Below are 22,555 nucleotides of genomic sequence, written 5' to 3' on the forward strand. Positions count from 1 at the left end.
AACTATTGTTAAAAGGGCTTCAACCGAGCTAAAGACTACATTCATTATGGCGCCACTATTGGTTGGCGTATAAATTTTGAAGAAGGTCGGCATCGCTGCTACCGACAAGAATCGAACGTGGAAGTCTTAGTTGGACAAACCAGGGCCCGCTTGCTCGAAGCCCATTAGGACAGTATTATTTGCAGACTATTCTTATTGGCACTCCTATTCGTGTCTTATGTTCCCTAGGCTATAAAACGTTTTCGGGAAACTTATTAGACGGCGAATGAGACTCTCAATAGGATTTTGATAAGACTGTGAATAAGCCTGCTCTGAGCAGTCTTATTCACAGTCTTATGCAGACGTGGTCGATCATGTCATCACAAAGATCGACCTTCATACCGTCAAAAAACGAGTGCAGAAGCTGCGAATATGGCGAACGATGCCAAGCGGCGGCCGCTTGACCATTTGCTTCGAACAAATAAATGCCTGTTCCGAGGAGACAGAATACGCTGGGAACGCCGTCGGGAGGGAGGAAGGAAGGAAAGGGCCAGACACTGCCGGCGCCTGCGGCCGCAAGGCCCAACGTTGGCAAGGCCGACCTACTTGATTTGGCAGCGACGGGTGCAGCCAATCATCGTTTTCAACTTTGACTGTGCGCTATGGGCATGTGGTTAATTTCCCGGGGAACGCGGCTTTTCTTTCTCCCTCATGTCAAACAGAGATGAACAGGAATGATCGTCTGGAACCCGATATTTGTCCCGACCTGACATCGGGCGAAGCAGCGATTTGCGTTCGCACAGACGCCCAAGACCGAGCTCAGTCTCCGCCGCGTGAAGAAAATACGCTGCGTGTTTAGAGAACAACGTTACGGTATGTTCCAAGGGCAACTTCTTATTTTTCTCTTTCTTAGAAGGCCACTGGCCCCTCCGCGAACGATTTCTAACCCCGAAACTTCTAGAGCGGGTTAATCCCCTGACGTGTATTTAAAAGCCAACTCAGAAAGCACGAGGGCATTCGTGTTCGCACAGACTCCCGGGAACTAGCTCAGTCTCCGCCGCAGGAAGAAAAAAGGCTGCGTGTTTTGTTATGATATGTGTCCCCGGGCAACTTTTGATTTTCCGCTGCGCCGCCGTGCGGTGCAGCGGTGTCGTAGAGGCAGAGAGTGGTTCGAAAGACCGTGGTTTGAATCCCGGCGCCGGACTATTCCCCGCCCCCCCCAAAAAAACCGCGCAATTATGTAATCCCAGTTGGGGCTTGGTGTGCGGGCTCACCCCGGCGACCATTGCGGGTAACGCACTCCCTCACCGGAGCAGGATTGGCCACCCTGGTGTAGTAACGGCAACAACCTCCCATGAATACGCCAATTAACCCACGGCCCTCAGTCTCTAGTGGCTGCGAAGCAACTGACCACGGCGGCGGTCAGACCTGTGACGCAGTAGGGGGTGCTAAGAATACCTGGATCCGGACAGGCCACCATTGGAATCTAAACCTGTCAACGTTTAACACGAGAACCTTATCTAGTGAAGCGACTCTAGAGGTGTTATTCGAGGAATTAAAGGGCATCAAATGGGATGTCATAGGGCTTAGTGAGGTTAGGAGAACAGGTGAAGCCTTTACGGTGCTGAAAAATGGACCCGTTCTATGTTACCGTGGCCTAGAGGACACAATAGAACTGGGCGTGGGATTTGTATTCAATAAAAGCATAGCTGGCAACATAGAAGAACACTCTAGCAATAACGAAAGGGCAGCAGGTCTTGTATTAGGCTCAATAAGAGGTACAAGCTCAAGGTGGTACAGGGCTATGCCCCCACATCCAGCCATAAGGACCAGGTAGTGGAACGCTTCTATGAAGATGTCGAATCGGCAAAGGCTAAAGTAAAAACACAGTATACCGCAGTTATGGGAGATTTCAATGCTAAAGTAGGCAAGCATCAGGCTGGAGACAAGGCAGTTGGGAACTATGGTCTGGGGTATAGAAATAGCAGGGGGGGATTACTAGTTGACTTGGCAGAACGGAATAACCTACGAATACTGAATACCTTCTTCTGTAAACGGGAGAGCCGGAAGTTGACGTGAAGGAGCCCAAATGGAGAACATAAAAATGAAATAGACTTCATATATTGCGATAACCCTGGCGTCGTGAAGGGTGTGGAAGTGCTCGGAAGGGTAAGGTGTAGTGATGATCGTATGGTAAGATCTCGATTAAGGTAGATTTGAGGAGGGACCGTAACAAGCTAGTACAAAAGAAGCCGATTAATGAGCTAACAGTAAGGCGGAAAGTAGAAGAATTCAGAATCGCGCTGCAGAACCGATACTCAGCTCTTGCCGAGGAAGCCGAGCTTACGACACAGGGAGCCAGCGACAACCTTACACGCATTATCACGGAGTGTGCAGTAGAAGTCGGAGGCACGATGGCTATACAGGATACTGGTAACCTTTCCCAGGAGACGAAAGATCTAATTAGGAAATGGAAAACCATGACAATCTCCACCCCAGCTGACAGAACAGAACTAGCGGAGCTTTCGACGTTAATCAATAAGCGCAAAACAGCTGAAGTACGGAAGTATAATGTAGAGAGGTTCGAATATCCTGTAAAGAATGGAGGCAGCCTGAAAGCAGTGAAGAGGCGTCTAGTTGTGGGGAGAAATGAGATGTATGCACTTAAAAACAAGCAAAGCAATGTCATCACAAATAGGGATAAAATATTCAAAGTAGCCGAGGAGTTCTATAGAGATCTGCAGAGTAGCCGGGACATCCAGGATAATGCCGAAAGAGAAAGTAGTTCCGAGGAGATAGACGTCCCACCAGTGACGACAGAAGAGCTAGGGAAGGCTTTGAAAGAAATGAAAGGGGGCGAAGCACCTGGTGAAGATCACATAACAGCATACCTCTTGAAGGATGGCGGACACATTGTACTACTAAACTGGCGAACCTGTTCACGCAATTCCTAATTAGGCAGTTTTAGTATGTCTTTACGGTTTTTGCGCTACCGTTTACCGCATTAACGGAAGCCGCTGGCGACGTTGAAGGCTGTGCCGATAAGTTACCGTTCGCGGTAACTCTCGCGCTGCGTAGTTGACTCCCGCAAATACAATAAACGGTAACGCAAACACAGTAACGCTATGCTAAAACTCTGTATTACCTCGACTGTACCGGAATCTTGGAATAACAGAAACATTATAGTAATACATAAGAAAGGTGACATGAAGGACTTGAAAAATTACAGGCCGAACAGCTTACTGTCAGTCGTCTACAAGAAACTTACCGAGGTAATCGATAACAGAATTTCTGCCACCTTAGATTTCAGTCAACCTAAAGAGAAGGCAGGGTTTCGTAAAGGCTATTGAACACTGTACCATAATCACACGATCAATCAGGTAATAGATAAGTGCGGGGAGTACATTGAACCCCTATATATATCCTTCATAGATTATGAGAAAGCATTTGACTCGTCGGAAACCTCAGCAGTCATTCAGGCATTACGGAACCAGGGTATAGACGAGCATTATGTAAGAATAGTAGAGCATGCTTACAGTGGGTCCACAGCTACCATCATCCTCCAAAAGGGGAGCAGTAAAATTACGGCAGGGCGTCAGGCAAGGAGACACGATCTCTCCAATGTTATTCAAAGCATGCTTACAAGCAGTATTCAGAACATTGGATTGGCATCAGGTGGACGTAATGAATAATAGAGAATACCCCAGAAAACTCAGATTTGCTGAGGACGTTGCCTGGTTAAGTAACTCGGGGATTAGAAAGCATGCTAACTACACTGGAAAAACAGAGTAGAACCCTGGGCCTGAAAATTAATATGCAGAAAACTAAATTATTAATCAATGACATCGGGACAGCACAGCGTTTTGAGATAGTTGGCGAGGCAGTGGAAGTGGTAAGCGAATATCTACTTAGGCCAAGTTGTGACCCCGGATCCCAACAATGAGGCAGAGATAATTCGAAAGTTAAGAATGGGGTGGAGTGCATTCGGCAGGCATTCTCAGATAATGAAAGGCAGCCTACCATAGTCCCTGAAGAAGAAAGTGTAGGACAGGTGCATCTTACTAGTACTCATTTACGGGTCAGAAACTTGGAGGCTCACTAACATGGTTTAACTTCAATTCAGGACGATTCAGCGGGCAATGGAACGGAAGATGATTGGTGTAACAATAAGGGAAAAGAAGAGAGCGGAGTGGGTCAGGGAACAAACGCGTGTTAAGGACATATTAGTAGAAATTAAGAAGCAGCAATGGACGTGGGCAGGGCATGCTGCGAAGGCAAGATAACCGTTAGTCATGAAGGGTAACAGAGTTGATCCCTAGAGAAGGCAAGCATGGCAGAGTGCGGCAGAAAGTTATATGGGCAGATGAGATCAAGACGTTTGCGGGGATAAATTGGTCGCACTTAGCGCAGTACCGAGGTAATTGGAAATTAATGGGAGAGGCCTCGGCCCTGCAGTGGACCTAGATAGGCTCGTGATGATAATTAAGCACGAGGTTCTCACAAAAGTAACACAAGGACGATACTGGCGAATGGCTGCGCCGCACTCCCGCCAGCCTTCGTGGGGTCTGTATCCGTTTTTCTCGCCTTTTTTACGGCTGAGGTTGACAGGAAACACTCGTGGGGTTTTCTGAAAGACGTTGTGAACACTTTTAATTTCCTTACTGCGTGCTTTTTTTTGTACTGTCTGTTCAGCCTTTGACGAAAGGATATAACGAATTATTTAATTGATTATCTGTTTCATGTGGCTGCTTATCGCTAGCCTTACTTGCGTTACAACGCGAACGGCGTTTTAGATCGTGACACGCGTATGTGTGGGCTGCCAAATGCAAAAATGTTTTTTTTTCTTTCTTTGCATCTCCTTCCAGTTAAAAAATAACTGCGTGAAGAGGGGATGTCGATACCTTGGTTAGACAATTGGCGTTTCTGCAACCAGCCTGAGACTAATGATCATTGCTTTGTGTTGTGCCGCGACGGGGTGTTTCTCTGGGAGTTTTGCAACGGACTCTTAGAAATTACATTTCACAATTCACTTCTTGCCTTTTCAAAATGTTGGTCTGGTTACCTATGACGTTTTTATTCTGCTATAGAACTGACTGTGTAATTGCCGCATGACTGACCGGTACGCGGAACGTCCTACATTTGGAGCCGATCGTTTAAGCAGCGCAGCAACTTTTCGGTGCGGGCTTTATCTTCACTGCTTGGAAACGGTTTGGATTATTTTACAAAACTGGGCGGATTCTTCGCTGCCTGTGAGCTTTTGTAGTGGGTGCTAGTTTGAGTGTCTAAGTCTGGGTGGAGCAATAACAAGAAAAACGATATTGCGCAATGGGATAGACGTCCGTTTCATAACTCGGGGACCCAGGTTGGTCGATTCCGGTCAAATGAAGCGGTTTTTTCTTGAGGCGCTTGGCATTCTGGAACGCAACAACGAGCTTGATGAGCCTTTTGTCAAAACCCACTGCACAACAAAAAAACTCATTGCAAAAAAAAAGCTTTCGGCAATGTGTTCTGTCGTTACTGCAGCCGCCATCGATAAGGCACACAAGGCTTCGCTTTAAAAACCTGGCACCCAGCCATATTAGTGCCTCATGGGGGAAAGACACATTCAGTGATTAAAATTACGCCCACCTCCCCTCGCGGGAACCCTGGTGTGATGCGACGCTGAGGGGGTTCAAGCGCAAGCGGAGAGCAACCGTCGACCGAAAGGCCGCCGGAGAGCGGCACACCGGTTATATGCGCAGCGCGCCCGAAGGAGAGGAGACCGCGGAAGAGAGAGTACTGCGCATGTGCCGGCGCCAGTGCGTCTTCCGCGGCTACGACGCAACACAATCCAACACAATCCACTTTAATCCAATTCAATCCAATACAAATCCAAACCCAATCCAACCTAATCCAACCCAATCCAATCCAATCCAAGCCAAGCCAAGCCAATCCAATCGAATCCAATCCAATGCCCCTCGCGAGAGAGTATTCGCTATCGGAGAGGAGAGGGGGTGAGCGGCGGAGAGTGCAGCTGGTGCGGCGAGGAGAATGGGGAAGGGGTGGACGCCAACAACACCGACAACAACGCCGGATGGATGCAGGGACAAGGCGAGTGAATGAGATGCGTTCGCATCGAAAATCAAAGACTGCAGCCGAAGAGTCAGCTGAGGTTCGACACTGTTGTTTGAACATTGAGAGGTAGTTGAACAAGCGGATTCATTACTGCGTGATCAGAATTCAAGCATGGGATCCCACATCACCGTTAAACTACCGACCCATTTCATTAACTACTATGATCTGTAAACAATTAGAACACATCGTACACTCCCAAATCATCCAATACCTTGACAAAACACATCATCCAATACCTTGACAAAACACATTATTTACAAATATCAGCATGGTTTTCGCAGGGGTTACTCATGCGACACACAGCTCTCCGGTTGTACACTTTTAGGCAAAAAGTTCTAACAGTTCGTCCTTTGGGGGACTAACAGCCCCTGCCACAATCATTAGTCCTTTTGTGTACTACCTGCGAGGGGACCAACGGTTAGTCCCCTTCCCGGATGGTCCGTTCCGATGCTCCCCAAGGACGAACTGCTGATTCGCAGAAAAAAGAAGAAAACGTTAGCACCACCAGGGATCGAGCCACCGATGCCCGGAAATAGACGCAATGAGCTCGGCGCGCTACCGCTGGACCACAGCGCCGGGTGGAAGTCGCAGTAGATAATATTCAAGTATACAGCGTTTAGTTCTGTGCATAACGCGGCAGACCCATAGAAACTCGAGTCCGAATTTCAATCCGTGCAAGCGAATGTGACCGCACTTTGCGCTTAGCGCTTTGCTAACTTTACGTACTATTGCTCAGTTTGATTGTAAGTACAGCCTCACAACCATAGTTTTTTTCTCGTAAATAACCATGAACTCGTCGTCGCCTAGTTGAGGTAAGAGCTGGGCGATCGGACGACTCATTTTTTTTCCTCACAAATAGCGCAAACTATATGTATTCTTAGTGTTCGATACATATGTTAAGTGCTCTACGTAACGTGTGTGAACGGTGTCGTCTGTTTTAGTGTTAGAATAGGGAAGCAGACCATATTTTCCTGCATCGGAGAAACCAAATTCGGTGTTTCTTTAGCCTGAATTGTTCAATCGCGTCGCTAGACGATTCCGACTGGTAAATGCAAGCGGGTTTTACAGCAGTTGCAGCATTGTCATAGCTTTGGTGCACAAGGCAATTATGTACACAGCACAAAGAATAACTTCGAGACGGTTACCTGTAGCGAGCATTTTTTATTTTGCAGTTGTCATCCGCAACTACTACGTTTTTTTCTCGTCTGTTAAACATTTACATATTCATTACGCCTAGGAATCCACGTTTGCTATTGTCACTAATTTTTTGTGTTACTGTTAACGCGCTTGAAAGCTTTCATTGAACTTTATTACCGCCCACGAATCGTATGCAACACAGCGTATCAACATAACCTCACCGAGAAGCGTCTGGTCATCGCGCGTCGCCGCTCGTTGCCATTACCCGGCGGTCTATTAACCCTAGGCGATTTTCTTATAATTAACATCGATATTTTCTCATGTGGCACCATCTAAAGGACCTGCTGACTGCAATGACGTGTGTTTTGGAAATCTAAAACTGTTCACAGACATATGCGCGAAAGGGCAACGACGACGGCATGAGGGGATTAACGACGCAGCAAAGAGACTAACTGAATGCGTTTCGTCTTCCCGTTACTCCTTAGCGATCGGCGGGGACGAACAGTTAGTCCGCATTTGTGCACACGGTACATACTCTGCCGCAGATACTCCCCTTGAAGATGAACGGTTGCCCCTGAAGACTAACGGCTGTATTTTAGTCCCTATTTTAGTCCTTTTTGCCTAAGAGTGTACCAACGACCCAGGCGGCGCAGAAAGTGTGTCCCAAGACCGGCCAGTGTGTGGCCGCTTTCTGGCATGTCCGTCTAACATCCAGCACCATAAGCGCCTTCGTGACGACTTCTTTCACTCACCCACTGTTACATTTCCGGGGCGCGATCATTCTAGTAAAGTTAAGCGCATTACTTGCCATTCGTTTGCGTTCGCACACTCGTTCATTCCAGTCCCAATAATACACAGGAATAACCTGCCACACCACATGGGAGGTTACCGTTTGAACCCATTCCCATTTCACCCTTCCCGCTTGTTCCGTCCCGTTTCAACCCGGCGCAAAACGCCCTTCCCGTTTCGCCCTTTCCCGCTTGGCCTGTTCCCGTTTGAACCCATTCCCATTTCAACCTTCCCGTTTGTTCCTTCCCATTTCAACCCGGGGCGAAAGAACCTTCCCGGTTCGTATTTTCCTATTTATCCCGTTCCCGGAATAGCGTACCCAGTTTATGAAACATTATAAAAACATTTTCATATTATGTTTCATTTATTTCCGTTTGTTCACAGCCGCTGCAAAAGCATGCTCAGTACATCCAGAGTCCTTGACTGCTTTTCAAACCTGGGGTTCAGTTTTTGAATCTAGAGACGACGACATTTGGTTACAATTCGTCATACCAATTAACAAATCTTTTAAATTAACAAAACCTACACAAACAAATAAACAATTAACAAATTAATAAACAAATATTTTAAATTAAGAAACAAATCTTTTAAATTAACAAACCAAAAAAATGGTAAAATCAAAAAGCCCAGAAAAGCGCCGCGGAAGCACAAATAAAAAATCGCAAAAACACCCTCACTTTGAAAGAAATCGTATTTGGCAGACTAACACATTTAATCGTTATAGTAGCGCAAGTGTGCATCAATGTCGAAAAGATACAGATGAAAACTATAAAATATAAAAAAATGTATAAAAATAAAGTAACCCTATGTATCTATACATCTGGCTATAAAAAATCGCAGCCATGAGAAGCGGCGAAAATTGTTAACTTAGCTTTGCGTTTTATTGATTTTGTTCATTCCCGTCACTCTAGCGTACTCAATTTGCATAATAGGGCGAAACATTAGAAACTTCAGCAGCGCAGGGTCGTTTCGAGCCTAAATTTTCTTTGCTACAGAAACTTAAAATTGACCCGCAATACTACCTCCAAGGGCCTTTCAGACGTTCAGCGAGAAGACATCATAGTAAGACTATTAGGCAGCAAATCAGCTGAATTATTATTCGAAAGTTCTCTTTGTTTCCTCGTGCAATTTCTTACTGGAATAAGTTAAATGAACGAACAGTGAACTCGGTATCGTTATAAGAATTTTCCCTACGTATTGCAAATATGTGTTCTGGTTGAATCGTCGTATTTTCAAACTGGAATACATTAGGAATGCATATCCTTGTTCAGACCCCTTTGCGTCTATTACATATTTATGTTTTTTACTTATTTGTGTGGGGCGTTTTTAAACTACGCCAACCAATACTGATGTGTTTTTAGGTTCACTCCTGCGTGAGCCTGATCAGGCCGTAAAGTGTCGGTAAATAAATAAAAATATCTGCCCATTACCCACGTAGGAACGACATTAGTAGATAATTCTCAGAATTCTGCAGATGTTTTTGCCTTTTTTAAAGTCTGTTCTACGGACAACTTTGATCTATAGATCTCTCGAACCCGAAGACAAAGCTACGCTCCCAACAATGGGCATAAGAGAGGCTGATAAATAAATTTCAGCCGCACGTACGAACACCAACTGCAGAAAAATCGAATGCGTGCATTACTCAAGATATCGGGTATCTTTATGGTACACTTTCGCCGCTACAAATTTTGTGTCAAGAGGGCGTATCGGCCTAAGGCTATCGGAAACTTTTATCGGCCGGAAATATCGGTCGATTCCGGAACATTTGGTGCATACATGTTTTTAGCGATGACCCAATGCTTGTAAGCACATTTTGGGGAACAGTTTCGAAGACGCTAACGCATATTTTCAGAAATTCAACTGGGTTGCAACAATGCAGGTTCAAATGAGAGGGGCGCTTTGGGAGCGGGTTGTAACGGGAAGGGCGTTTTGGGAACGGGCTGAAGCAGGAAGAGCCCAAGCCGGAAGGTCGTTTCGGGAACTGGCGCACACGGGACGGGTCAAGCGGGAAGGGCGTTTCGGGAATGGGTTCAAACGGGAAGGGGTCAAACGGGAATGGGTTCTTTCGGGCTACACCCCACCACATTCCCAGAGAAGGAAACATATCAAAATTTCAAGTCTTTTTGAAAATGGAAGGGACCTAATTCTGTTCTTGCGTGCGTATATGGACCTTTTTCTTTTTTTTGTTGTTGTTATGTGCTTGCCTTTAGATATATGTTTTGGAGTTATGTATTTGAAAAGTTCTTATTACTTGTATTTTATTCTGCGTTTGTAATTTGTGATTCTGTTAGCACCCCTTAGTGTTATGTTTGATGTAAGCGTATGCTCCCCCCTATGTAATACCATCCTATACGGAGGGACTTTAGGGGTACTTTAATGAATGAATAAATAAATACATAAATAAATAAATAAATAAATAAATGATGACCAATCAAGCATTAATGCATAATGAGACGCTTTTGTAGCGGTGGGAATTTCAAAATGACGCCCGGCATTTTCAGGTGCGTATGGGGGATTCTTGCATGGATTTTGATATTCAGCAGATAAGCGGTAGGCAGGGGAACAACGGAGAGCTCGCTCATATAAAACGTTCTTTGAAGCTAGGGTGATGTTCCCGGTGCGTTGTATTCAAAATGTGCTTCCAGCAAATCCAGCTGCAGCTTTGCCGCATCATTGACATGCTCAAAATATTTGTTTTTTGCTGTTTCGCGGTAACATTTTTTCGCGACGCATACAACACATTGTTTTTACTAACAAGTAGAATATGTTTTCATTACGGTGAAGCCAACTTACTCCTCGCCGCCACCGAACCCTCTTTCACGACTGTTTCTTCCCTCGCCTGGACTGATGCCTCTTTCACAAGTTTCGCATTCGGCTGGCAACGACGGTACCGTTATCAGATGATTGCGGAGAATCAACAGACGCGCGAAGGGGCGTTAAAACGAAGGGACGCCGAACATGGGGCCACCGGCGTTGCGGCATCGCATTCCACCTGGTGTAGCAGCTTCGATTCGCTTCTGGATAAATCGAAACTTTCCCGCTCGGAACCCCGGCGTGAGCCCATAATTCTTCACCTTGAAAGGCTCTCCTAGCGTCATTTTCTCATTTGTATTTCACGAATAAGCAGGTAACCATCACTGGTTGCCGGTTCGTGCGTGCATGGGTTGGGGGAGGAAGGAGGGGGAAGAGGGCGGGGAAGGGGGGGGGGGGGCTTGCACGCACTGTTCGGCTTCCCGCCGCTACCGATGACATGTCTGTTGTATTGGTTTCAGATTAAAACGCGGATATCTCAAGGCTCAATGTGACCTGTCAGATGCCGTTTGTTGTAGAGCGGTTTCAGTTTAATAGGCTTGATGTGTTACGCAGACACAAAGATGCCTACGTCGCGGGAGCCAAACGGGCAGCCACATGTTTTTCCACTTAAATAAAGCTCGAGTCCCTCCAGGTTGTAGCCCGCTATGGGAAGGACGCACGTGCTTAGCTTGGTGAAAGAAGAGCGCGAGTTGAAGGACTATCAGCCTGAACAGAAGGGCCAGTGGGCTTGCAAACAACGGAAAGCCGCAGCAGCTGCGGTTGCCATTGCAAGATCCAGCTCGTTGAATCGCAGCGAATTTCGCCCATATGAATATCAATTGCCCGCTCCGAACGCCAGCGTGAGCGAATATTTCGTGTTCAGCTTGACGGGCTTTCAGAGCGACATATTTGACGGCGTCTTTTATTTCGCGGCACACGCACCTAACCGGTTGCCGGTTTATACATGCACAAATAGTAGTCTGCGGAGGGGACGGGCGGGGGGGGGGGGGGGGGGGGGGATGGTGCAGTCGTGTACACGGAGCTATACGTTTCACGCCTTCACTGATGACATACATGTTCGTTGTGTTTGCGATAGATCGACGTCATACAGTTAGTTTCGACCTGTCCGGTGTCGCATACTGGCATTTCGCATCCTGGCGTATAGTTATATTCACTAGGTGACTGGATTAATACTATTTCTTGCGCTGAACGGCAGCTACATACTGACAGCCCAACCGGCGCGCCGTCAATGTCGACTGTCAGGAACCAAACCGCGCAAAGCCGCCCGCGAAACATCTTTTTGTGTCGTGCATCATGTGTTTCTCTAGCCCTCGTTCCGGTTAGCTCAGCCTGTGCGGTGTTTGACATGTCAGTCGCTAATGCCTCGCAAAGTCACGCGGCTTGCTTGTACTAAAACAGCACGGACAGATGGCCCAGATGCCGCTTATGGATAAGGTGCAAGCGAAGGAGACGTTTCCACCTTGCCTAATCACGTGGTACTGCAGTGGTGGAGGTCCGAGCAGGTGAGGGGATACGAAAGGCGCAGTTCGCGCGGGCGGCGTAAGCTCTATGCGATGCGATTGAACACCTTGAAAGTTGTCGCGTAGTCGAGCTTTCGTACTGAAAATGTCCATGTTGTCAATGGAACATGTAATGTGAGTCCGCTGTTCACACGAAAAGTAAAGATGCTGAGAAATAACTTACCCTGTATTCGAAGGAATGGTTTTTGCTGCTAAAACCGTTTATGGAATATGTAATGCAAAAGTTTTTTGCCCGTCCGCATTTTTCGCTTCTCCCCCTCTATTCTAAGTAGAGGGGGATAAGCGTAACGATTCAGCTTCAGAAGCGTAACGATTCAGAAGCCTATTCAGCTTCGTAACGATTTACAACTACAGTTGGCCTGGGTGTCGGTTAAAAATTTTAATCCGATAAATAGGCAGGCTTTATTGGTTAATTGATCAATTATTCGGTTGGGTTGATTTACGAAGAAAAATAACCAAAAAAGTTTTATTTATATCCTAATAACATATATATAAGAACAATATCTATGAGTTCATCGGCTTGTTCACAGGCACTCCAAGGGAGGTAAACAGGTAATCATCATAGCGAAGATGCGGGCTGGACGGTTATCACCGCGTTCGTCACAAACAATTTTCTAGAATTGGGAACATTCTCAATGTAATTGCGGTGGGTGCCTAATAATTCTGCTTTACTTACGACCCAGTTAGCTTCCACAACGAGCCATCGGTGCGGGCACTCGCTCTCCGATTTTTGTAGCGTGTAGATTTCTATAAGGGTAGCTATTTTGTTGTCTGTCTTGGCTGTAAGCTTTCAGTTTTAATCATTACTATGTCTAATCATGTTTGCATTGTTTTATATGATGACATCAGGCGCGTTATTAGAACCTAAATATGCTCCTCGACATGCTTGTGCGCAATTTTGACACGGAAATATTGTTTTAGTTTTCTCATTTGACTTCAACTGTTTAATCGGTTAAACTAATTATTCGCGAATAAGGCAATAATCGACTAACCGGAAAGTTAATCGATCAATACCCACCCTTAAAATTCATCCGACAGGTATCAGGCAAATAAATAAAAAAAAAACATTCATCCGCCGAAACTCAAACACCCTTGCAACTACATTTTACCGGAGGGTACTGTATCCACTGTGGTCGTAAAAAATATTTATTCTCTTGTGATTATCTGCATCCCGTCGGTACCAACAAAAATGCAGCAATGAAGTCTGGATTGGATCAAGATTTTTCAAAGGCAGGCATATATACTTCTACAAAACTATCGTATATTTTTTCTGCACATCAGCGGCGCGTCTAAGATCGATTCCAGTAGTAAGAAAATGCCGCAAGAGCGCTTTGAGACGCCTTTATCAAATAGGTGTGTTCGTAGAGAATAAGCTATCTTTTTTGGCAGCTGGTTTAAACTAGAGGGAATCAATAAAATTTCTCAGATTTCTCGTTTCTTGCCCTTTTAATTTCCTGCGCGTTAGAGAAACATCAGTGCAACAGGTAAAGGCGTAACACTGTGCTCCAGAAGCTATTTGTCTGCAGGCGAGAATATCAACAGCGATAATAGCACCCAACTCACGTGCTCACTCACGTGCTCACCGGACCTGAGCGCTGAACAGCTGTTGCGTGCTGTTCAGCGTGTACATTGACATCAATTGGTGACCACTTGAAGAGTAGAAGGTTGCCCACAATCGGCGTCAACGACTAAGTACAGAAAACCAACTGTGAGCAGGCAATTTTTTGAGGGCCAGAAAGAAGCGAAGACAACGGAGCGCTCGTGCTGGTGTTGGAAAGAAAAGAGCACGCCGGGAAGAAGGAGGAGGACGAGCTAAAGAAGCGGAAGCGGGGTGGCATGTCGGAGGCAGGAAGAACGGGCTAATCGGCGAGTTATCTGCTTGTAGCGAACGTCCAGGAGACCTCAAGGCCAAGCCACGTCCTTCTCCTGTCCTGTCCTGGCCTGTCCTGTCATGTCTTGTCCTGTCTTCTGGGAGCAGGAAGCAGCGTCTTCAAGCCGCTTGGGTTTAACAAAAAACGAGGTATTTCGGAGTTACTGGCTGAGCACCAACGCCCAGGGTACCTCCGCTTTGAGAGACACCTCCTTCATGGTCTTCGAGACTGGCAAGGCCTCGAACGTCCGCAACGTAGAGCTCTTCTGTGACCAACGAGCGCACGGGCAACAGCGCCGCGTCATCACTTGAAAGAGAGACAGAGAGAGAGAGAGAGAGAGAGAGAGAGAGAGAGAGAGAAAGAGAGAGAGAGAGAAACTTATTCTGTTGAGCCCCTTGCGGGAGGCCCAGTAGCCAAGGCGTTGGAGTCACCCGTGGGCGTCAGCCGGTGCTTATGTTGCCGAGCTCCCTCACCTCAGAGACCCGTGAGAGAACGGCAAAGTCCCCCCGGTCCCGCACGCCCCGACACCCCGGTGCCGCCGCACCCAGAGCCAGGCGGACCAGCCGCAGTTGGATCTCCGGGTCTTTGCTGTGCAGAGCTTCCTCCCAATCGTGATGGCTCTTAATTGTCCCTACGGAAAGCCGTGATCGTATAGTGGTTAGTACCTCGCATTGTGGCCGCAGTAAAGTCAGGTTCGTCGTATGGGCGAGGCTGTTGTTCACCGCTATGGGTGGCGACGTTTACTTGTTAGTGCAATCTTGAATCTACAGGGACGAACTAAGGGCTGACTAGATAAATTCACTGTCCACACTCTAAGAAAAAAGGTGGTCAAAAGAGAGTCCCCGGCGCCGCGACTACCTTTTACGCTTGGCGAGTCAAAAGGAGTCACAGAACATAGTCATAATTTTGGCGACTCTTCTTTGACTCGGGTTGGGGCGCAACTTTGCGGGAGAGGGGTACTGATACGAGGAGCATAGAAAACAAACAAAAAAAGATGCCGCTCTTATTGGTCGACGCAGGTGTGACGTCAGGCGTTTCCCGCGAGCAGGCGAGCAGGCGCCGCCGGCGCCGCGGAGTGGAAATTTTTGAACTGCCGGCGTGCTCCGCCGGAGGGGCGTTCTTTGTGTTGTGGCCGTTAGGGTGGTTTTCGTAACTACGTGGTCTCGCTGGTCAGTGTCGCGACAATTTTACAGCGCTTTTGCCGTGCTCCACGTGAGGACAGCGTCCATGATATGGGAAGATATACGGACGGAGCTGCGGCAACACAGCAACTGCATCTGATAGAGGTAAGTGAAGTATTCACCGCGGCGAGAGATTTTCCCTCGTGAAAATACTTCGTTCACTCTGCGAATAACGCTCAGTTGTGTAAGATATGCTGCTTGAATACTATGCGGACAGTCGTGGCAGAAACGTCCAACCGCATGTCTGCGTGAGTGGCAGGTTTTTCGACGGCCTGAGTATGCGAACAGGGCAGCATGACCGTTGGCGCTAGCCGCCGCCGATGGCTCACCGCCGACGAAACGGCGACCTTGAACACGATGGCCGCTCCACGGTCTAGGCGCAGTGAAAGTTTGTTTTACTTCCTCTGGCGCTTTTATTTGACCCTGAACACGGAACGCTGAGTGCGCTTTGATGAATATGGCTCAGGCTGACAGAGGGGCGAAATGTCAACATGAAAAGAAACGAGTAGGTGTTCGACAGCGGCTTATTTCGGCGCAGAGCAGCAGCCACTTCGTACAAATGCGGGACGCGTATGTATAGGAAGAATATAATTTTGCGCTAACAGTAATGAACAATTCAAATACGAACCGCGGAGCGCACGGCCGAAGATCCCGGTGCCGTCACCTGGCAGCGGCCGAGGAAAACGTACGGACATGCGTAGTTGAGATGTCGGGAGCGAGGCTGCGTGTCCCACTGCGATATGTTGCTGTCTGCTCACTCGCATGTTTGCTTTGTCGCCATGCCACAAGAGCGCTGACAACAATTGCTAGTGATCCGGCGCGAGACAGTATGGTATCTATGGCCACTGTGGGCTCGGCTCTCACGAGTGCCTGCTCCCCCTGTATGCTGGCGTCACATTGCCGACATAGCTTTGCATGTAGGGTGCAGTAACTTGAGCAAATAACGATGGACACCTGGGTCGCGCCCAAACCATGCTCAGTACGGCCCGCTCCGCAGATTTTACTAGCACTAATGGGCCTGCCCTCCTCTCCTCCCCCAGCCCTCACTCTCACTATAATGTTTGCGAAGGTAAACTAGTGTTAAATAAGTTCCCTTTGATAACGGTTGAAGGTGTATCAACTGTTCCATTGCAGTGGCCATCAACCAAAGGAAACGCCGGGTACCTCGAGGAAGCTTGATTGATTGAAGGGTTTAACGCACCAACGCAACGCAGGCAATGAGGAGCGCTGCAGTGGAGGGTTCCGGATTAATTTTGACCATCTGGGGATCTTTAACGTGCGCCAAAATCCCGTACACACGGACCTCGAGGAAGCTGGCGTAGCTTTGTGGTTAAATGGTACGGCGAAGCATAGTGAAATGCGGTTTTTATTTTTCAGGTTATGTCTGAATACCGCGTCGGTAAGCTTACGGTGGCTGGTGCTAGAGGAATATAGGAGGTGCGCAGAACGCTTTTAATGCTACTCCAGCGCAGAGACTGTGCTCGTTATGAGACCATTTCTATGTTTTGCTCGCAAGCCTGTCTCGCCTGCTCCAGCAACGCGTAGATGTTTTGTTTTTTGTATAACATGAAATTGCGCACCATCCTGCTGCAGCTTGCGCACCGTAAGCGTTTTGTTCATAGGCCGCCGGTCTAACGAAAGGTATATTAGCATTGTGTGGGCTATGGAGTGAACTATTATTATGCGTTAGGGTGGCGCAGGAGCGTTTGCAAGGCCACATTCGGGAGCATAAGGCGGGAATATCCTCCTTAACGAGCACACGTACGTGGAAATCAGGCACAAGGAAGCAGGCAAGGAAATTTGCGTGCACGCCATGTCCGGCTACACCTAAGTATACTCAGCGTTATCTTGCACTAGATGACAATTCCTTTGTAGTACTATAGCTCCACACCGCTTTTGACTCTATTTATAATTGTCAGCTTCACGGCGAAATGCAAATTCGGCCGCTTCGCGCTAGCTGAGCCGTCAAATAAACGTTTCTAGCGCTAGCCATCACAGCTACACGTCGGAAAAAAAAACCTATAAAGCGCGAGCGGTACAAACTCAAAGAACGAAAAAAAAAAAACCCTGGTGGACAGGCCACGATAATTTTTATCATGGGGGTGCGACAACTCGCCTTAGACGGCGCAGGTGCGTTACGATAGAGAGGGAGAGCGAGGAGGAGGGAAGGAGCCGCCAACTGCCGATGAGCGGCCGGGATAAATGTGCCGGCAGTATTCCTCTTTCGCCTTGAGGAAAAGCCAACTAGGTGTGTGTGTGTGTGTGGGGGGGGGGGGGGGGGGGGCGGAGGGGGCATTCCTGCGTCATTTGCCGTTCGATATAGCGGGTTTCGCTTGTATTTTCATTCGATATAGACGTAATTTTTGCTATATGTTTCACTGCAACTATACTGTTACCGGAAGAAGTTCAACATACTTAATTAATCGATGCAAATGGTTTCCATCAGTTGGGTTCGGCTGTACAACTTTAGTTTGTTCTCTTTACAGATGCAAAAGGTGTCAGCGCTCCTGTTTGGTTGCCCTATTTGGCGAAGGAAAGAGAGGATGACATCTTCACGATACTGGTGAGAACAGTGAGCTTAACTTGCGAATTAGATGGCAACATTGGCAAAGGGCTCTTGGCTTGAGTTGCCCTCGGAATTAAAAATATTAGGGTGTACCCAATCTTAAACTAAAAGAAATGATCTACATGTAAGAGAGAGCAACTGGGAAAAAATTGTTGCTCTTTAAAAGGCTGCCTGACGTGTTTAGGCTTAACGTTCATGGTTACTTTGACCACAGGTAGCGAAATAGCCCTGACCCTGTACTTTTTTGCTTTCCTAAATGTGAAGTGCACTCAAAATTTCGGTTTCTTGATAACCTCAATTTTGTAACTTACCATAAAGAGAAGCCTTAAAGGAGCCATGAAGAGAAAATACAACTTCATTTAATTTGAAAGAACTAGGATTCAGTATCTCACTCAGCTCCATTAGAGCCACAAAAGATGTTTTTTTAACGGAAAAAAAGCAAGAAGTATTTCAAAACTTTCAAATTTTGCGCCACAGTGACGTGTTATGAGCAAGAATGACGTCATATGGACCAACAATAAAATATAATTTTCAGTGCGTTAACTGCACGTTAGCATTCAAGTGATGCGGTCAAATGGAACTAGAGGCCTCATTACAGACGTCCAGTCATGTGTCGTCGCGACAGGTCAGTTAGGCGGCCGCCGATCGCACAAACAAGGTTCCGTGACGTCATAGAAAAGTTGCGGGAAATTGTCTAGGGGGTCGCCTTGGCTTCACACGTTTTCTTTATTATCTCCGTTATTTGTTCAAAGATTGCGATGATATTGGCATCATTGTTATCGGGCCTAAGCAGTCTTTCTAATACACCCAACTTGTATTTAGTCTTCATGGCTCCTTTAAGGGAAGCTTTAGACTCTGGGAAGGAACCAGCGTGTTTAAGATATCAGCCAGCAAAGTCAAGCTTTGGAAAGATCCACAGTGGGGTAGTTGCTAGTGCTTTTTAACATCTTGAAGTAGCACAGACTAGATACAGACATGTGAAATCGAAAATGGACAAACAGCGCTTTGTAAATGGTTCGGCGCAACATGGTATTTACTGTGTAACTTGTCCTCATGTAATTTGTGAGTGCGTGACCTAAGCACCTATTCCAGGAAAAAAAAATTACTTCCACAATATGTGCGCTCCAAAAACGTTTTGCTGTGTTAGCTGTGTGCCATGGGATAAAGCTGAACATAGCAAAAGTGCGAGAAGAATGCAAATGCAATGAGTGAAGCAGGGCATTTTCTGAAGCAGGACATTTGCTAAATGGGTTATTCGTGAACAAAGAAGCAACGAATGTAGATGGAAGGGTCGGCGGTAGCTCAGCGTTTTTAAGAATGCACTTTGTAAGCGACCCCAAACCATCCACCGCCGGCGTCGGCGTCCGCAGTGCTCCTCTATAAAGAAACAGCATCCGGCGCCAGGTTTCGATCCGCGGACTTTGCGGCCGCAGCGCGACGCTCTACCGACCAAGCCACGGACGCGACGTGATATCAGCGTTAGTGACGCGCCTTATATCTTTAACGCATTCAAACTACGTCGTCAGCGGCGTGCGTTGGCGACTCAGTGGCGTTATAGCGGCTTGATAACTGCGTGGTGTGCACGTGAAACTACAAACCCGATGGAAGAGATGGAAGAGAAGGCGGCGAGGCGGTGGGCTGCGGGGGCCGAGCGCAAGCGCCGCAAGCGGGCCGACAACCGTGCATTCGCACTTTCACATTCTCCCCCTCGGGGAAATGCGGGGGAATTTTTTTCGGTCTCTTCGGTTATTTTGATCTTATCACGAAGCGTTAGTGGCAATTGTGGCATTTGTTTGTTGTGCTCAGCCAGAAAAATAAAAATTGACCTTGTGGCTCTGAGCACCCTTCACCGATTGTGAACAAAAAAACAGGCACGAGCGGCTGCAGTCGCGATTGCTTGAGATAATGCCTTGAGCATACTGGGGTAGTAAAGAAACGAGTAGAAAAAGAGTGGTGCCTCAAAGAGACAAGCCGGGAGATAGCGCAATGTTAAAGGAAAGGCTGTGGCTAGCGTTCCGTCCGGACGGAACGATATACAAGTGCTAAAATTCCATCCAGACGGAACAGAGTGCTGCGAGTTATCCTTCCGTCCAGACGGAATACAACTGAGAGCTTAGCGTTCCGTCCAGACGGAGCCGGCGTGAAATTTGTACAGTTTCTTCCAGGCGAAAGTAAAACCGGCTGAGCAGACGCTACCTCGGGTATTCATATTTGGTGTAGGGGTTGCGCCTCGGATAATGGCACAATCGTACCGGGTTCGATTCCCCCCGGACATTTTTTTTTTTGCGTGGTTGGGCCAGCGTTTTGTAAGAGCTAACTTAGCGCCCAATTTACAATTGATGTGGTGAGAGCGGTCGGTCTTAACTTTGTACTCAACAGAGCCAAGGCCGACGTAGCCATCGCTAGATACGCCCGATCTCCTGTAATTATTACCAGTGATTAATTAACAGTGATTCAGGCTAGTCAGTGAGCGGAAGCGGTTTGGCCGGTCGGTTAAAGATAAAGAAAGACTGCTCTCAACGCGAGTTATGTTTCCTCTAGACAGAACTTTAGTGACAGTTGCCATTCCGTCTGGACGGAACGCGAAGAGAAAAGTGTCGAGTTCCGTCCAGACGGAAAGGGTCACTAAAGTTCCGTCCAAAGGAAACACAACCCTCGTTGAGAGCAGTCCTTTTTTATTTTCACCCAACCTGCCAAATCGCTTCCGCTCACTGACTAGACAGAGTCACTGTTAATTATTACGCGAAGAGAAAAGTGTCGAGTTCCGTGGAGACGGAAAGGCAGCTGTCACTAAAGTTCCGTCCAGAGGAAACACAACTCACGTTGAGAGCAGTCTTTTTTTTTCTTTTTACACAACCGGCCAAACCGCTTCCGCTCACGGACTAGCCAGAATCAATGTTTATTATTAGTCATTATTAGTAATCACAGATGATCCGACTAACTCTAGCTCAATCCGAACGGATCTCCAAGCCGCCACACGCGACCCGCTTCACAATATTTCAGCGACAGCAGTCGGTATTGATTTTTACCCAACCGGCCAAACCGCTACCACTCTTTGAGACTAGCCTGAGTCCCTAGCTGTTAATTAATCACTGGTAATAATTACAGGAAATCGAGCGTAACTAGCGATGGCTACGTCGGCCTTGGCTCGGTTGAGTACAAAATTTAGACCGACTTGACGCAGTTAGCTGTTACGAAACGCTGACACAACCACGCAAAAAAAAAAGAAGCATGTCCCAAGAGAATCGAACCCGGTACGATTGCGCCATTATCCGAGGCGCAACCGCTACACCAAATATGAACACTCAAGATTGCGTCTAATCAGCCGGTTTTGCTTTCGTCTGGACGGAACCGTACAAATTTCACGCCGGCTCCGTCTGGACGGAACGCTAAGCTCTCAGTTGTATTCCGTCTGGACGGAAGGATAACCCGCAGTGCTCCGTTCCGTCTGGACGGAACGCTAGCCACAGCCTCAAGGAAATTGTGGCAAAAAAGCGGCCTGAAAGGTGGGAAGTATGCAGGTTTCTTAACCGCAATAGGGGTGTCAGGTTGCGAGTCGTGCATCACATGAAGCTAGCTGCGTGTACTTGTGCGTGATACAACCGGTGTATTTAATGCGTAGGTTCTAAGGGCAGGTTGCTGCGACCCCAATGATTAATCATAAGAAGCGGGTCTTCGCATAACCGGGGGATGTACTATAACTGAGCTTTCCCTGTAACTTATCATCGCAGGTATTTTCTTTTTTAATCCACGTGGCATAGTAAAGACAGTCTGAGTAATAATTTATACATATTAATGGCTGTTCACATAAAGAACTTTTTTTTACAGCAACTAAATTTCAGCATTATTTATCTTCTTTTTTACAGGACCCAAATACTGCATACTCGCACCCGACTCTGCTGTACACGGAAATCAGCGCACTCGGTCCGACTCAATTAAGGTGGTGTGCGAACATGTATCCGTTAACGTCTTTGACTTCACGTCAGGAATCGCTCTTGTATGTGCCATGTCCTGGGCATACAACCTGCAGTACGTGAAGTCTGCAAAGCAGACCTTTACAGTTTTGGAGGAACTGATGGTGGTTCGAAAGGGCGCATGCTTGAGCACCTTAATGCCGGCGACAAAGGTAGTCACTACCTTGAGAGCTCGTGCAGGGACAGCCAGGGAATAAATACATTGTCCAGGGCCAGCAGATCAAGTGGTGGGTGTTGCAACATATAGCCTCCGAGTACATTTCTGTGTTCTAAAATGTACAAAATATTCTCAGGCAAATTATAACAATCATCAATGAATAATTTTTAACACCCTTTGTTTATGTCCATTTGCATTGTGTATGAGTGGTCAAAGTGGCCTTATCATAAAGCCGAACCTAGTTGTATGCATTAAATATGAACGTGTTCAAGATTACAATTTTATTAAGCAATAACACTCTCCCGAACTCTGTTTTGTGCATTTTATTGTCCTGTTTTCAATTTGCGAGTTGTATTGTTCTATAATTTTTTCACTTCAGTTGTCTAAAGTGACATTTTCAAATATTTGTGATAATGTGGTTTTAAGAAAATTTGTGTTTTCATATTCACTTAA

The 22,555-nt window shown here is 47.0% G+C and overlaps 1 long non-coding RNA gene and 1 pseudogene across 1 annotated transcript; both read left to right on the forward strand.

Annotated features, from left to right (window-relative positions):
• LOC144153490 (uncharacterized) overlaps nucleotides 1-14,871 on the forward strand; it is a 33,400-nt pseudogene extending 18,529 nt beyond the window's left edge.
• A 475-nt stretch (nucleotides 14,872-15,346) lies between these two features.
• LOC144153820 (uncharacterized) lies at nucleotides 15,347-22,191 on the forward strand. The gene is made up of 3 exons (XR_013319386.1): nucleotides 15,347-15,510; nucleotides 17,892-17,968; nucleotides 21,838-22,191. It is a non-coding gene; the product is annotated as an uncharacterized LOC144153820 (long non-coding RNA).
• The last annotated feature ends 364 nt before the right edge of the window (nucleotides 22,192-22,555 follow it).

The sequence above is a fragment of the Haemaphysalis longicornis genome, unplaced genomic scaffold (assembly GCF_048455015.1).
Source record: "Haemaphysalis longicornis isolate Haplotype H1 unplaced genomic scaffold, Haemaphysalis longicornis Haplotype H1 scaffold_9, whole genome shotgun sequence".
Taxonomy (NCBI): Eukaryota; Metazoa; Arthropoda; class Arachnida; order Ixodida; family Ixodidae; genus Haemaphysalis; species Haemaphysalis longicornis.